The 15747-nt window shown below is 41.8% G+C and overlaps 1 protein-coding gene across 4 annotated transcripts in view; it reads left to right on the top strand.

Annotated features, from left to right (window-relative positions):
• LSAMP (limbic system associated membrane protein) overlaps positions 1-15747 on the top strand; it is a 1673925-nt gene that overhangs the window by 709244 nt on the left and 948934 nt on the right. The window lies entirely within an intron of this gene.

Here is a 15747-nt window from a genome sequence, read left to right as displayed (position 1 = left end):
TTTTGTATCCCACCTAGAATGGCTAGTGCTGCAATTAGTGGGCTATAAGTAATTTTTTTTTTAATTTTATTTTTATTGAAATTTCACCTTAATTTTACAGAACTAAATGTTCATAGAATACAGATAATGGTAATATCCATTTTAACAAGAAAATAATACAAACTTCAAAATTTTTTTGTTATATATCTGTAAAAATTATAGGAAATAAGGGAGTCCAATGTACATTAAGCAGTCAAAAGGAAATATTCTCTAAATATTAATAACATTCTCTAAATATTAATAACATCTGCCACATAGAGTGTGCTTCCTAAGTTAATTTTCATATTACCGAAACCTGTGGTATATATCAGGAGTGTGAATCTAAGTATACACGTAGTTGCATTGGATCAAGAAAGATATATCTAGAATCTTGATATATTACAATGCATTTACATGGGAAGTGCAATATAAATTTTGCTCCCCTGGAGATAACTTCTGACCTCATTTGCAAAAATTTCCTTCTCTTATCTTGAGTAACTTTGATTACATCCAGATAAACCCAAATTCTATAGCCGTGAAATAAATGCCCTTGATTTCAAAGAAATATTCTTAATACTGCGTCTCTCTCTGTGATAAATACAAAGGAGACCAGCAAGATTTCCCTTGATTCAATAAGTGTCTAAAGTCAAGTCCAGTAATGCAGTAACATTCAAGACATCTTCTTGCCCTCCTTGCTGTTGCTGTTGATTCTCTTCCTTCCTTTCTTTAAACCTATGTGTATAATATATTTTAGAGATAGCCGGTATCCCTTCCTCAGAGAAATTCAAGATATTCTTAAGGTAACTTTTAAACAAATTCTGAGGGGACACTGCCTTCACCTTCGGGAAGTTTAGTATCCTCAAGTTTGCTCTTCTACTTTCATTTTCCATTTTCTCAATTCTATTAAAGCAAATACTTTCAGATTTAACAAGATTATTTTGGACTTCTTCAATATTCTTAACTTTTTGCTCAATCACCTTCACATTATTTTCCATAGTTAATATCTTTGTGTCTATAGTCTTAGTATGTTGTAGATTTTCTTTCAGCAAACTCATTAAAGATTTTATAGAATTATCCATTGAAACAAATATCTTCCATATAACATCTATAGTTATTTCTTGAGGTTTGACTAATGATAGAGTGCAAACAACGTTTAACTCAGATTTACTCCTCCCTGTAGCCACAGGATCCCCGACTTCTCCGTCGTCCTGTTGTTCCTCAGGCTCCATGCCCCCAGAGCCTTGAATAGCCAGGCTCTCTGAAACTGACGCTTTACCCGCGTCCTTTCTCGGGCAGATGCTTCCAATGGAGCCGCTTTTCCTTCCAACCATTCAGCCGTGGCTTCTCCAGACAAGCTGAATATTCCAGATGGTGGTTCCAGGGTATTCGGTGCACTGGGGCTGAGGGATGTTTTCTCCATCTGGGGTCCCGACACCTGCTCTACATTGGATGCTCCCACGGATCCTCCCACCAGCAGATTTCTCAAGGAGCCAGCAAATAAGGACTTGAAGGAAAAAAGTTAAGGAAAGCTCACCGATAAGGCAAACCAGCAAAAGTCTGCGGAGCGAGGTTGCTCACGTCCACTCTATGCGGCTGCCATCTTGGACTCCTCAACAATTGGGCTATAAGTAATTTTTAAATAAGGAAATAACCTTAGCTAGGATAGTGGAGATAGGAGCAACCAGGCAGACTTGTTGAGCCAAATAGTCCTTATCTGCCAGCTTCTATTATACTACTAGAAGAGTAAGGTGTTTATTTATTTATTGTTATTTATATTCCATATAACCAACACAGTTCTAGAAAGTCCCTATCTAGTGAAGTATTTTCATATCTTCATGACAATAATGTCAGAGAAGGTGTAGGATGTTCAGATACTCCACAATGGAAGGAGACTGAAGGGTTTGGTGGATTGAATAAAACCAAGAGACATCTCTGGGCTCTTTCTCTGTTGAAGCAGTCCAGGGCAAGCTTGGAGTCCCTTGAACTGCAAGAGAGGAACTAAGTGTTTGGATCAGCTGTGAGGGGCTCTAAGCAGGAATCCTATATGAGGGGAAACTATCTCTGGTTTCTTGTTCTTGTGAGAGTCATGCATTTTGTGTTGAAGTGGTTATTCTTAAGGAGTAGGATAATCTCCAAGAAGTTCATGTCTGCAACCAAAAAGGTTCTGCATCCAAAGAAGTGGCAGCAGGAACTTCCACCAGTGTGCTTTGCAGAGAAATTCTCATTGGATAACTACTGGAGTGGGAAGGATCTCATTCTGGTGAAGGGGATCTGCCCAGTGTGTTCGAAGAAGTTCAAGAGAGAAGGAGAAATGTTCAGACTGATTCAGGTACCAAAAAAAGGGGAGTCTCTGTGTGTATAAGAATCCCTGGGCATTACCTGGTAGGGGTTTGGTGTTGATTCTGAAGAACTATAAATATTACTGTTTGGATTTCTATTTCATTGTAGATGTAACACATTGGAACTTGGTTTGTTTTATTAATGGATCGTCACTCACCATATGTTGCAGTAAATTTAATTTTTCAGCAGATCTAATCAGAGCAGATGTGTCTTTCCTCCTGAATCCCCAAAGAGTGTTTCAAGAACTAAGAGCCCTGAAGAAAACCTTTCACACTGCTGTAAGAATCCAGGGAGCCTGTATGGGTTGTATGGTAGCCCAGCAGTTTCCTGATATTGCGTTTTGTCCTGTCCAGATATGGAAAGTTGGAGTTATCCCAGGACAAGCAGGATGCTAGTCCTCACATATGGGTGACGTCACTGACAGAGCCCTATTGTGGGAAAACTTCTGTCAAAGTTTCTAGAAACTTTTGACTGGCACTGTGAGGCCACTGAGCATGCCCAGCATGCCATGATATTCTTTGCCACAGGGGTCTCACTCTAGTCTTCATTTTTCCGCGCTGCTGTAAGCATCGCGGAGATAGGAGCCCTGTGAGTTTCTTTACTCACTTTTGACTAAAAAAGTCAATTTTTTCAAAGAAATTGTCCCATTGGGGATCTCACTCTCCTCTTTCTCACCGGACGGTGAGAAATTGTTACCTTTTTTCACATTGTGAGAACGATATTTTTCTCTCACAAAATTTTCTATTTGCATCGACGGCCGTCGATACTGACATGGCTTCGGGTTTTAAAAAATGCCCGATTTGTAATCGGACCATGTCAGTCACAGACCCACACCTAGAGTGTGTCGTCTGTTTGGGCGAAAAACATGACATTTCGTCCTGCCAACAATGTCAAGAAATGACTCCGAAGGGAAGGAAGCGTAGGCAAGAAAAAATGGAACATCTTTTTCACCTACCACTCTTTCCTTCACCTTCGATGTCTACAAAATCATCCCCAGCAGGAGTTACAAAAAACGTCCTGCTGAAAAAACATCGACTGGAAGGCTCTGGAGATAAAGCATCGCCAACACCATCGACGACATCCATAAGGTCAGTAACCGAAATAAGGCCTAAGCATAAGCATCGACATTGTCATGCCTCAGCATCACCGTTAACTCCCTCCCCGGGGGAACCGAGCGCGAAGCGGCAAAAACACACGGATACACCACTACCACCTGAGCCTACTTCGATACACCCAGTACAGGCATCGCAGGAGATATCTTCTCCTCCTCCACCGGCGCCAGCCGTTCCAGCCATCCCACAGGACTTGTCCATGCTCATTAAAGAAGCAGTAATGCAAGCCCTAAAAGACCAGCTTCCGGTGACCACGCCGATGCCGGTGACATCTCCGATGCCGGTAACCTTGCCGATGACGATGGCACTCTCGATACCGGTGACATCACCGATGCCGGCATCATTACCGATGCCGGGGAAAACCCCGATGCCAGTGACGTCGATTCCACTGACGCCCTCGACGTCGATTCCAATGTTGATGCCTTCTATCTTGCCGATGTCGATGACTTCATCGGTTCCGGCACCGATGCCCATCTTCACCCTCGCACCGACACAAGGGAAAAAGGGAAAAACATCAGTGACTGCAAGACATCCATCGAAGACACCGATACCTTCGATGCCAAAACCTTTACCAACAGTGCCTCTCCCTCCTGGGGCTCCAGGATCTTCAGAGTCAGCACTGCATACCATCATTATGAAAAGATATCAGGATTTATTAAATTCTTTACCATCTAATCCAAGAGAGGATAATCCAGAAGACTCTTCTCCTGATGATCCTTTACCAGGACCTTCTGGCCTTCCTCCACCACCTAGGACTTCAGCACCTCCACAACAATCCCAAGATTATGATACTTGGAGTGCTACTGCTTCAGAGACATCATCAGAAGATTTTATGTCTGACCCATCACCACCATATCCCAGGAAACAATCTCCTCCAGAGGATTTCACCTTTACTACTTTTGTACAGGAAATGGCAGATTCCATTCCCTTTAAATTAGAAACAGAGCAGGACACCAGGCAACAAACCTTGGAGGTACTCCAGTTCGTTGACCCTCCAAAACAGGTAGTGGCCATTCCAATACATGATGTTCTCTTGCAATTGCAACATCGTCTATGGGAACATCCCTGCTCTGTCCCAGCAGTAAATAAAAGAATGGACAGTACCTACCTAGTGCAATCCACTCCTGGATATCAGAAGTCACAACTTCCCCACCACTCAGTGGTTGTGGAATCAGCACAAAAAAGGTCAAAAAGAACAAGAATGCATTCATCAAACCCCCCAAGGAAAGACCATAGATTTCTGGATTCTCTGGGTCGAAAAGTGTTTCAAGGGGCCAAGTTAAACTCTCGGATTTCTTCCTATCACCCTTACATAACCCAGTATCAAAGAAATTTATGGAAACAAATTCAAGAATTTGTCCCATCTCTCCCTACTCAATATCAGGAGGCTGCCCAGGCCATCATCCACAAGGGTTTGGAGGCCGGAAAACATGAAGTCAGGGCGGCCTATGATGGCTTCGAAACTGCTTCAAGGGTGGCTGCATCAGGCATCAGTGCCAGGAGATGAGCATGACTCAAGGCCTCAGACCTTAGGCCGGAAGTTCAAGATACGTTAGTGGATCTCCCTTGCCAGGGAGACAACCTTTTCGGATCAAAGGTCCAGGATGCTGTGTCTCAGTTAAAAGAACACACGGAAACACTAAGACAGCTGTCTTCCGTCCCACAGGATCCCCCTATGCACACTGGGCGTAGGCCTCAACGAAAGGACACAAGGAGACCTTTTTACCGACAGCGGAGGTACTACCCTCCAGCATCTCGACCCAGGCCTTCCAGAACACAATAAAGGCCGCAACCCCAACAGCAGAGAGCAGCTAGGCCTCAACCGCCCCACGGACAGGACCTGCTGCTGGTTTTTGAAATTTCATCCAGAGAACTAGCCTTTTCTCAAATCCTCAGCCAGAACTTCCAGTGGGAGGCCGGATATCCACATTTTACAACAATTGGATACCAATAACATCAGACCAATGGGTCCTATCAACCATATATAGAGGATATCAACTCAATTTCCTCTCAATTCCCACAGATTTTCCACCAAGTCAATCTCATTTCAGCGAAAATCTTATGCTTCAGTTACAAGTAGAATTATCCACCCTTCTGAAAGCCAGGGCAGTAGAGCCGGTGCCCTGGTCTCAGAGAGGCAGAGGATTCTATTCCCGTTATTTCCTCATTCCAAAGAAAACCGGAGGCCTTCGTCCCATCCTAGACCTCAGAAATCTCAACAAATTTCTGAAGAAAGAAAAATTCAGGATGGTTTCTCTAGGCACCATGCTTCCACTTCTTCAAACAGGACATTGGCTTTGTTCTCTGGATCTACAAGACACTTATGCCCACATTCCAATTTTTCCCCCTCATCGCAAGTATCTACACTTCATAGTGGGGCAACGGCATTTCCAATACAAAGTTCTACCATTTGGACTTGCCTCTGCTCCCAGAGTTTTCACCAAATGTCTGGCAGTAATAGCAGCACACTTGCACAAGCAAGGTGTCCATGTGTTTCCATATCTAGACGACTGGCTCATCAGAAGTCAATCTCAACAAGGAGCTCGAACTTCTCTCAGTCGCACAATTGCTGTACTCCAATCGATGGGTTTTCTCATCAACTATCAAAAGTCCCATCTTACTCCATCTCATCTGCTTCACTTCATAGGAGCAGAACTCAACACCATCCTTACAAAGGCCTTTCTACCAGAGGATCGAGCAGAAAATCTGTCCCTCCTGGCAAACTCGATTCACTGAAAGAAACAAGCTACAGTTCATCAATTTCTAACTTTACTAGGCCACATGGCCTCCACAGTTCATGTCACTCCTATGGCAAGGTTTGCCATGAGAGTAACACAATGGACATTAAGGTCTCAATGGATCCAATCCATTCAACCACTATACTCATCAATTCAAGTAACCCACCAACTACGTTCCTCCCCTCTTTGGTGGGTAAACAAGGACAATTTGCGCAAGGGCCTACCCTTCCAACAACCAGTCCCAGAGATAACGTTAACTACAGATGCATCCACCTTGGGTTGGGGAGCACACATAGACACTCTCCAAACCCAGGGTACTTGGAAAAAACTCGAAGCAACATTTCAAATCAATTTCCTGGAGCTTCGAGCTATACGTTATGCACTGCATGCGTTCAAGGACTGCCTTTCACACAAAACTGTTCTCATCCAAACGGACAACACAGTTGCCATGTGGTACATCAACAAGCAAGGAGGTACGGGCTCGTATCTCCTTTGTCAAGAAGCTGCACAGATTTGGGCCTGGGCCCTGAACCACTCAATGTTCCTCCGAGCCACTTATCTGGCAGGCATTCACAATGTAGTGGCGGATCGACTCAGTCATCAGTTCCAACCACACGAATGGTCCTTGGATCCCTCAGTAGCGACCAGGATATTTCAAAGTTGGGAACAACCAACAATATTCCTCTTTGCGTCACATCTGAATCACAAAGTGGACAAATTCTGTTCTCTACACAAACAGAAGAACCAGTCAGCCAAGGACACTTTTGCTTGCCCTTGGAACTCAGGCCTTCTATACGCGTATCCTCCAATACCGCTTATAACCAAAACTTTTGTGAAGCTACAACAGGACAAGGGGTCCATGATACTCATAGCCCCCTATTGGCCTTGACAAGTATGATTTCCCTCACTTCTCGACCTCTCAGTCACGGATCCAATTCGCCTGGGAGTAGCTCCCACTCTCATAACTCAGGATCAGGGTCGGTTGCGCCATTCCAACCTTCAATCCCTATCCCTAATAGCATGGATGTTGAAAGCTTGATTTTACAACCACTCAATCTTTCAACCAATGTATCTCAAGTGCTTATAGCTTCACGTAAACCTTCCACTTGAAAGAACTATTCTTCCAAATGGAAGAGATTTACTTTGTGGTGCAAACAAAAGAATATTGATCCTTTCACCTGACCCACTACTGATCTACTAGACTACTTATACCATCTTTCAGACTCTGGTCTTCAGACTTCATCGGTAAGAGTACATTTAAGTGCAATCTCAGCTTACCATAACAAGATGGGAGATGCACCAATATCCACACAACCTCTTGTCAGCAAGTTTATGAGAGGTTTAACTCATAAACCTGCTGACACCACCAATTTGGCCACCAGTCACAGAATGGGACCTGAATCTGGTCTTAACAAGGCTCATGCGTTCTCCTTTTGAACCCATAGATTCCTGTGATCTTAAATTTCTCACATGGAAGACTATCTTCCTCATAGCCATTACATCGGCTAGAAGGGTTAGTGAGTTACAAGCACTTGTCACGTACTGACCCTATACAAAATTTCTACATGACAGAGTGGTTCTCCGTACACAACCAAAATTCCTCCCCAAGGTAGTTACGGAATTCCACTTGAATCAATCCATAGTTTTACCCACATTCTTCCCAAGGCCTCATTCTCACCAAGGAGAACAGGTCTTACATACCTTGGACTGTAAGCGTGCATTATCTTTCTACTTAAACCACATGGCAGTCCATAGAAAATCCACTCAACTCTTTGTATCTTATGACCCAAACAAGCCGGGTAAAGCAGTGAATAAACATACTCTATCCAACTGGTTAGCAGATTGCATACAGTTTTGCTATGAAAAAGCAGGCCTTCCTCTCCAAGGGCGAGTAAAGGCACATTCAATAAGAGCGATGTCAACCTCAGTAGCACACTATCGCTCAGTACCAATTCTTGACATATGTAAAGCAGCAACATGGAGTTCTCTTCACTCCTTTGCAGCTCATTTCTGTTTGGATAAACAGGGACGACAAGATTCAGCCTATGGACAATCTGTCTTAAAGAACTTGTTTCCAGTTTAATCCCAACTCCTACTACATCCAACCTGCTGTGATCTTTGGCTGACTCATTTTCAAAAACAATACTTCACTCTTGCCTCAACCTGAAATGAATCAGCCTCTAGCTTGCTAATCACCCATATGTGAGGACTAGCATCCTGCTTGTCCTGGGATAAAGCAAAATTGCTTACCTTGTAATAGGTGTTATCCCAGGACAGCAGGATGTAGTCCTCACGAAACCCACCATACCTTTTTATTATTTTATTTTTTGCTAAAGCTTATTGCTACAATACCAGACTAGAGTGAGAGCCCTGTGGCAGAGAATATCATGGCATGCTGGGCATGCTCAGTGGCCTCACAGTGCCAGTCAAAAGTTTCTAGAAACTTTGACAGATGTTTTCCCGCAGTAGGGCTCTGTCAGTGACGTCACCCATATGTGAGGACTACATCCTGTTGTCCTGGGATAACACCTATTACAAGGTAAGCAGTTTTGCTTTACATTAAATTACTATGAATTATAAAATAAGTTTAGTTTAATTAGGATTGATTGATTGCCTTTCTTACAATGATCAAGGCAATGTACAATAAAATCGGCTAAGCAAACATGAAATGAACAAAATAGTTATGAAACATAAAAACAATTTACAGATAATAAATATAGCTTAAAAAGTGAAAAGAAAAGATGCATAATAGTTAACAGGTTAAGCAAATAAGATAAGATTAGTTACCATACACTTGCAAAAATAAAAATATTTTGAAAACCTTTCTGAATTTGGAATAATCTTTTTCAAAGAAAAAGGAGAAAAGGAGAGAGTTCAGTGGCCTGGAGTCAGGTAGGAGAAGCTTGTTTCCCGTGCTTTTTTCCAATGTAATTTCCTTTGGAGGAAGTAGCGTTAACAATTCATGTTGTGAAGAATAAAGGACACAACCTTGTTGATATGGTTTTAAGAGATTAGCAAGTTTTGGTAGAATACGCCAATGGAAGGCCTTGAAGATATGACATCCTATTTTAAATTGAACACGGCTTGAGTTGGGTAACCAGTCTTCTAACAAAGGTGTAATATGTTCAAATTTCTTTTTTCCAAAGATTAATTTAGCAGCGGTATTTTGTATTGTCTGAAGTCTCCTGTTTGATAGAAAGGAAGACCATAATATAAAGTGTTACAGTAGTCGAGATGACTTAGAACTAGTGATATTTTGGTCTTGACCAAATTACATTTATTTTATTGTTGATGCACAATCTATACTATGGGCTTTCAAAGATTTGCCCAGCATTTCACCCTCTAAATTTGCAATACAGATGTATAATAGTACCCAATTAGCCACTGAATTCATTTTTCAAAGACCAAAGTTAAGCAGCTATGTGTAGGCATCCAAAATAAAGAGGTGGTCTAGAAGCATGGTCTTAGATTTTGGATGTATTGAGCAATACATAGGTGCCCAATTGATATTTAGAGGAATTTTAGATGTTTAATACTGATTGAAAACTCTAGTCATTTTCTGTGCACATTAAGATTATGGAGCTGGCTTGCAGATAACCTTGTCTGGCTAACTTTGGTGTAATGTTAAGTGGTGCAGCCACACCATTGAATATACCTGACTGACTTAATGATAGCTGGATAACTTTATTCAGCTAACTTCAGAGCTACTTTGTGGCACCACCAGAGTTATCTGGATAAGTTATCCAGATAATTCTGAATATTGGAGTGAGTTAGATAATGTAGCCAGCTAAGTTATCTTCACTGCAGAACATCCCTATGTTGTTCAGCTACATTTTAGCTGGATAATGAGTTACCGGGCTAAAATTTAGCCAGACAGGTACCCAAAATATTTAAAAGTCTTCATTTAGCTGGATAACTCGCAAGTTATCTGGCTTAAATGCCTTTGAATATGGAGCCCTATGCACCTAAAATCCCACTCATGAAAACAACTGGGCTTTGAAAATGTAGTTGTGTATGATTTAGTTTGGGTGCAGCATAGATGTGCTCTGATATTGTCATGTTTTGTTCTAGAAGTCTTACTGTTTCTTACAGCAGGGATTTCCAGGCAGAGTAGCTATACCCCATGCTGCTGTGTGATGTTAGCGCTTTAGATCAGGAACCTGATTGCAAGGACTTTCAGTTCCCTCAGCCCAGTACGTAATTATTTCAGTATGAAATAATCTAGGCCATGGGAAAAATAGGGCAGATTTCTCTCAGAGTTGCAGGTGGTTAGGTACATCTCCTGCACAATTTGTCTGTAAGTACTTAATTTACAGCTAGGATGATTTTGTACAAGCTGCATGGTTGTGGGTAGAAGGCAAAGATAGGATGGTCTTAGTTTTCTTATGGTCTTCTCAGCTCTGGAGACTGCCAATAGTCAGGATTTCATTCAAAAACTGTGTGCAAGCTGAATGAGAAACAAAAATAATTGAAGCCAAAATTGTTTATGGAAAGTAAGCTAATAGTAATAAAGGTTTTTTTTTGTTTTTTTGTTTTTTTTAATATAACACTGACAGCATACTCAGCACTGAACAATATGCATAAATAGTGATACAATGAATCGCTTACTCAGAGCTCATAGTCTAGTTGGGTACCAGAGATGTATCCAAGTTTACAGTGAGTATGGCAGTGCCAGAGCTTGACCTTGGATTTCCTGGTATACTTGAACCAATGGGACCCATCCTTCATCCTCAAAAACTAAGAAAACAAGAAGAGTGAAAGCTGCAGGGCAGGTTGCTAATTATGGAATTTGCTTTTTTATTTTCTTGCATCCTAATTACACATAGAGGGTGATACAGAGAATAATAAGCCATGCTTTTGTTCAATGGCCCTTCATCTACCAACTGGAGCTAGTAGAGCTAAATTGGATTTAATTCAAATCACCAGTGAATCAAGGAAAAGAGGGGAGTGTTTCTGAGCAAATCTTTTAGGGACCACAACTGATTGTTTTAATGTGGCTCCGATCAAACTAATGCAGTTCCAGTTGCTATATCGTTGGAGCTACATTAGTTCAAGGGCCAAGACAATTCAGGCACGAGATCCCCATGTAACATCTAACTGCTATGCAGTTGCTATCAAAAGATCACAGGTGAGTTGTGAGATTACTTAGACTATGAAAAATCTTTCTACGATTCCCCTTCCTGGAGACTTGACCACATATAGTGCAACTCCATTTCTGCTGGTCAGAGTGATTCAGTCTTGGCTCGACTCACTGCAGACTTCTAGTCTTGCTTTTCATAGGAATAGGGAGATCACTGCGTTTACACCGAGATTGAATCAGACTGACTAGCAGAAATAGAAACGCTGCTGGAGTGTATCAGACTTAAGTGACCGTATTGTTCCTGTTGACAAGAAGCTAAGTCCATCCTGGTGTTACCGCACGAACTTTCAGTTTCTCCAAGCAAAGTAGGGTTATGAGCCTTTAGATGCAATGGGGTAAACCAGGACTGGCTCAAACTCTCCCTGATGATATGGAGTTATTTGGTTTTCTTATGTTACATGCATGCTATGGAGAAGGAATTTAGAAAATTAGTACAGAATTGTTGATTATATTCACACTTAATGGGAATATTGCCTCTATATTTTTTTATAACAGTAAATGCTGTAAAACAAAAATTATTGCAGAGGACAAACTGCTGTGCCAGGTACATTGGTTATGAAGCAGTACATTAGTTTCTACCTTCTGGTTATAATTTTACCCTAGACCCTACTTTCATTATTTATTTTGAAAAATTTTGGCAGAGAAATATTCATCAGCAAAAATAATCTAAACTACTTTCTAGTGAGAATTTGCAGCTTTACGAGGAATAAACCTTAACTTGTACTCCTTTCCCTGAGTGACTTGATCAAGGGCTCAGCCCTACATCTCCCTTCTGGATCAATAGCAGTTTTAGCCAAGAACAACAGGCTGGCCTAGTACTGCATTCACAAGCAGTGTTGTGAGCCTTCAGTGCCTGCCACTGCAGTTGAGACAGATGAACCAAACAAGGAGAACATGGGAAAAAGAAACCTTCAGGGCCAAGTATTGTAGAAACAATGGTCAACAAATAATTTGTGAATGGTATCTTTTTATACTAAGTTAACGCTCCCTTTATCTGGTCAGCAAATTGGCAGACATGACCTGTTTAGTTTCAGGAAGCAGCTTAAAACCCTTCTTTTTATAGAAGCTTTTCGAACCTTTAGCTTTTAAAGAAATTTGCGGTAGGATGCGAGATGTTGATTGATGATTGCTGTTTATTATATTATAGAGTGGAATGATTTAGATGATAGTATCTTAATTTGTTATTTTAATGTTTTTTTTTATACTATTTTATTGTCTGATTGTATTTTGTTATAATAATGATGAGGTCCATATTCAGACACAGTCCAGCTGACAAAGTTAGCCGGATAAACTTATCCAGCTCACTTTGGAGGTGTATTCAGTAGAGAAACCATACTATTGAATATAGCTAGCTATCTTAAACTTAGCCTGCTAACTATAGCCACCTAAATTTAGGACAGCTGTTTGACCTGACCAGACTTAGCCAGCTAGGTCACCTGGCTAACTCTCCTCTCAGTTACGTCCCTGGAACTCCCCTAACTTAGCTGGCTAAATTCTAACTGGTTGTCTTATTAGCCAACTAGAATTTAGCCAGATGAGTGCCCAAATATTCATTTAGCAGGTTAACTTGTGAGTTAGCCCATCTAAATGCTTTTGAATATGGACCTCCAAATAACTATGTTTTATTGTTCCTTGCTGAGATTTGTGGATCAGTGGGTTACCAATTTAATAAAAAGAAAGACAAGAAAAGAAATGTCTCTTCCAGATAGGGATATGCAGGGGGAAAGTGTTTGTTTTTTTGTTTTTCATTTATTTATTTATTCATTTTTGTATTCTGAATTTGGTTCATTTACCAAACAGAAATATTACATTAAAAATAAAATCAAAAGGTAAAATTCCGTAAAAAGTTAAAAACATGGTTTATGTTTAATTAGATCTTTTTGTTTTGTAGAATTTGAGTTTGAAATTGATACCAATTGCAGAGCATGCTATTAATAATTGACAATTATTCTTGGTTTGCTGTGGGAGAGGATGAGTTAGTTATGGGTTGGCATCTATAGTTTGAATTTTATTATTTTTAATTTTATAATGATTATTTAAATATGTGATTTTTGTATTTTTTTGTTTCTGTTTGCATATTGTGTTCTTTGTTTCGGGTGATTGTTTCAATCTGTAAAGTGATTCACAAAAGATGTTAAATAATACAAATAAATAAATAAAAGGGCCTCCCAGGGCTTGAACCACTATCGCAGTGCCCAATGCTTCTATGGGTCCCTCTGCTTCTCTACCAATAAGATAGGATTCAGGGCTGGGCTAGGCTGAGCCAAACCAGAGCTGGGGTCTCCCTGAGCCCCTCTGCCTCTCTTTCTCCCAGCAGATGGGCTGGGGCATCCCAGTCCCTACTTAACCCTTCTGTGGTTGTCTTGAGTATAGAAAGAAATAGTAGAAACGAACAAGAAAGATCCTGTTGCTCCTGCTCTGCCAGTTTCCCTTTAAAAATGACCCTGGCTGGTCTTGAGACCAGAACCAATATTTGACATAAATAAAAGGGGCATCAATAAAATTAAATTTAAAAAAACTAAATAAATAAAAGGGGCAATTGCCTCCTGGCTGGCTGGTGCTATTTTTAAAGGTAAGCTGATGGGGCAGGCGTGATTAGGGATCATTCCTGCCCCTTTCTACATTGAAGATTCTTAAGGAAGTGGAAAGCGGGGACCAGGGAAGCCCTGGCCCTAGCTTATTTGTGGGGAGCGAGAGGCCTCAGCCTCAGTTTATTGGTGGGGGATGGGGGAGGCAGAGTGGCCCAGGAAGGCCCCAGGTACTGCAGTAGTGTCAAGGGAGTCCTCTTTTTATTTTTAAATGTTTTTTATTTTATTTTATTTTTTTCCAAAATGATTTTTGTTATCTGTTTCCATAAGCCACAACCAGCAGCAACATCACCATTACAACTCAGACACGAATATTTGTGACACAGCAACATTTACATGTACAACCACCAGTGCATAACATATGCAAGACATAGGCCTGGCGTGCAGGTATATATTCAATCATCCATCCATCCACCCACCCATATACACCATTCATCCCCTCTATCACCCGCAAACATACACCGCCCCCTCTCCCCCACCCTGGAGACCGAGTTGGAATTATGGAATTTAAGTAGCAGACACCTAGTCCGACAGAGGAGGTTAAGGTTAATACCACTTCGACTTGTAACCAGTAGAGCATAGATTACTTTGCATATCCGTAGGCAAGATGTCAAAGAAGGCAGTCCAGCAATTACAGTAAACTTTATCAAGCTTACGATGTCCCATAGTATGATCCAGCCACTCTAGTTGCACAGTCATCGTCATCCGCAGATACCAGGCTGTGACAGAGGGTTGAGAAGTAGGGTCCACCCAGTCGACCAAGATAGTTCGACATGCCAGCAGCATGGCACACCACCCAAATCAGTCCAGGGAGGCCCGCTGAGGGTGCGAGCCGTGCAGCAGGACTGCCATTGCTTTCGTCACTGGAGTCCCTGTACATTTTCCTATATTCTCCATCACTGTCGACCAAAACCCGACCATGGTTTCACAGAGCAGCAGCCAGTGGAGTAAGGTGCTGTCTGCTCTCCTGCATTTAATGCAGCTCGGGGAGGGCAGGCTTTTCATATGGAAGCAGCGTACGTCATCGCAGATAGCGTGATGGAGTATTCGGAATTGAAGCTCTTTCAAGCCCTGATCCGGTATGTGAGTATGTAATGCTTTGAAACAGCTGGCTATAGCAGCAGAAGTCCATGCACGCCCCATCATGGCAGTCCAGTATGAAGACAGTGTCTCCAGGTGAAGATGCTGGCGAAAGCTCTTACCAAATGTGCTCTAGCCGGCAATAGTTTTTCACACAGGCAGTGTCAAAAATGGATTGGGCAAACCCACATTCAGAGGCGAAAGGTAATGGTGGGCCTGGAGATAGGTGAAGAAATATCTGGGGGAGATCTGAAAAGTAGTAGATAATGATGGAAATGGCTGAACCATAGATGTCTCCCCATCATACATATGGAAGATGAAAGCTATGCCACATTGTATCCACTGCTGGAAGATATAGCTGCAGTCCAGGCCTGGAAGGAAGTCTGCATTACCCGTAAGGGGAAGTAGAAGAGATGCCAGGCCCATCAATCCCTGGGCAGCGCGAATCCATCGCCAGGCTCGTATACATGGGTAGAGTAGGAGTCGAGGAAATTCCAAAGTTCATAGCATGTTTGGGCTGGCGTGTAGAAGGAACTGTGGAGACCATGGAGCAGACATTTTTTTTAGCGAACTTGGATCATAGTACACATAAGAGTCCGTAAGCCATTCTCTGACAAATCTCAGTTGGCAGGCGACTTTTATAGAGTCGGAAGTCTGGTAAGCCCAGGCCCCCTTGCTCCTTAGAGCTGGTCAAAATAGCATATTTTATCCGTGCCCTTTTGCTGCCCAAA

Source organism: Rhinatrema bivittatum, chromosome 15 (assembly GCF_901001135.1).
Source record: "Rhinatrema bivittatum chromosome 15, aRhiBiv1.1, whole genome shotgun sequence".
Taxonomy (NCBI): Eukaryota; Metazoa; Chordata; class Amphibia; order Gymnophiona; family Rhinatrematidae; genus Rhinatrema; species Rhinatrema bivittatum.
This window is presented reverse-complemented; position numbering and strand designations above follow the sequence as displayed.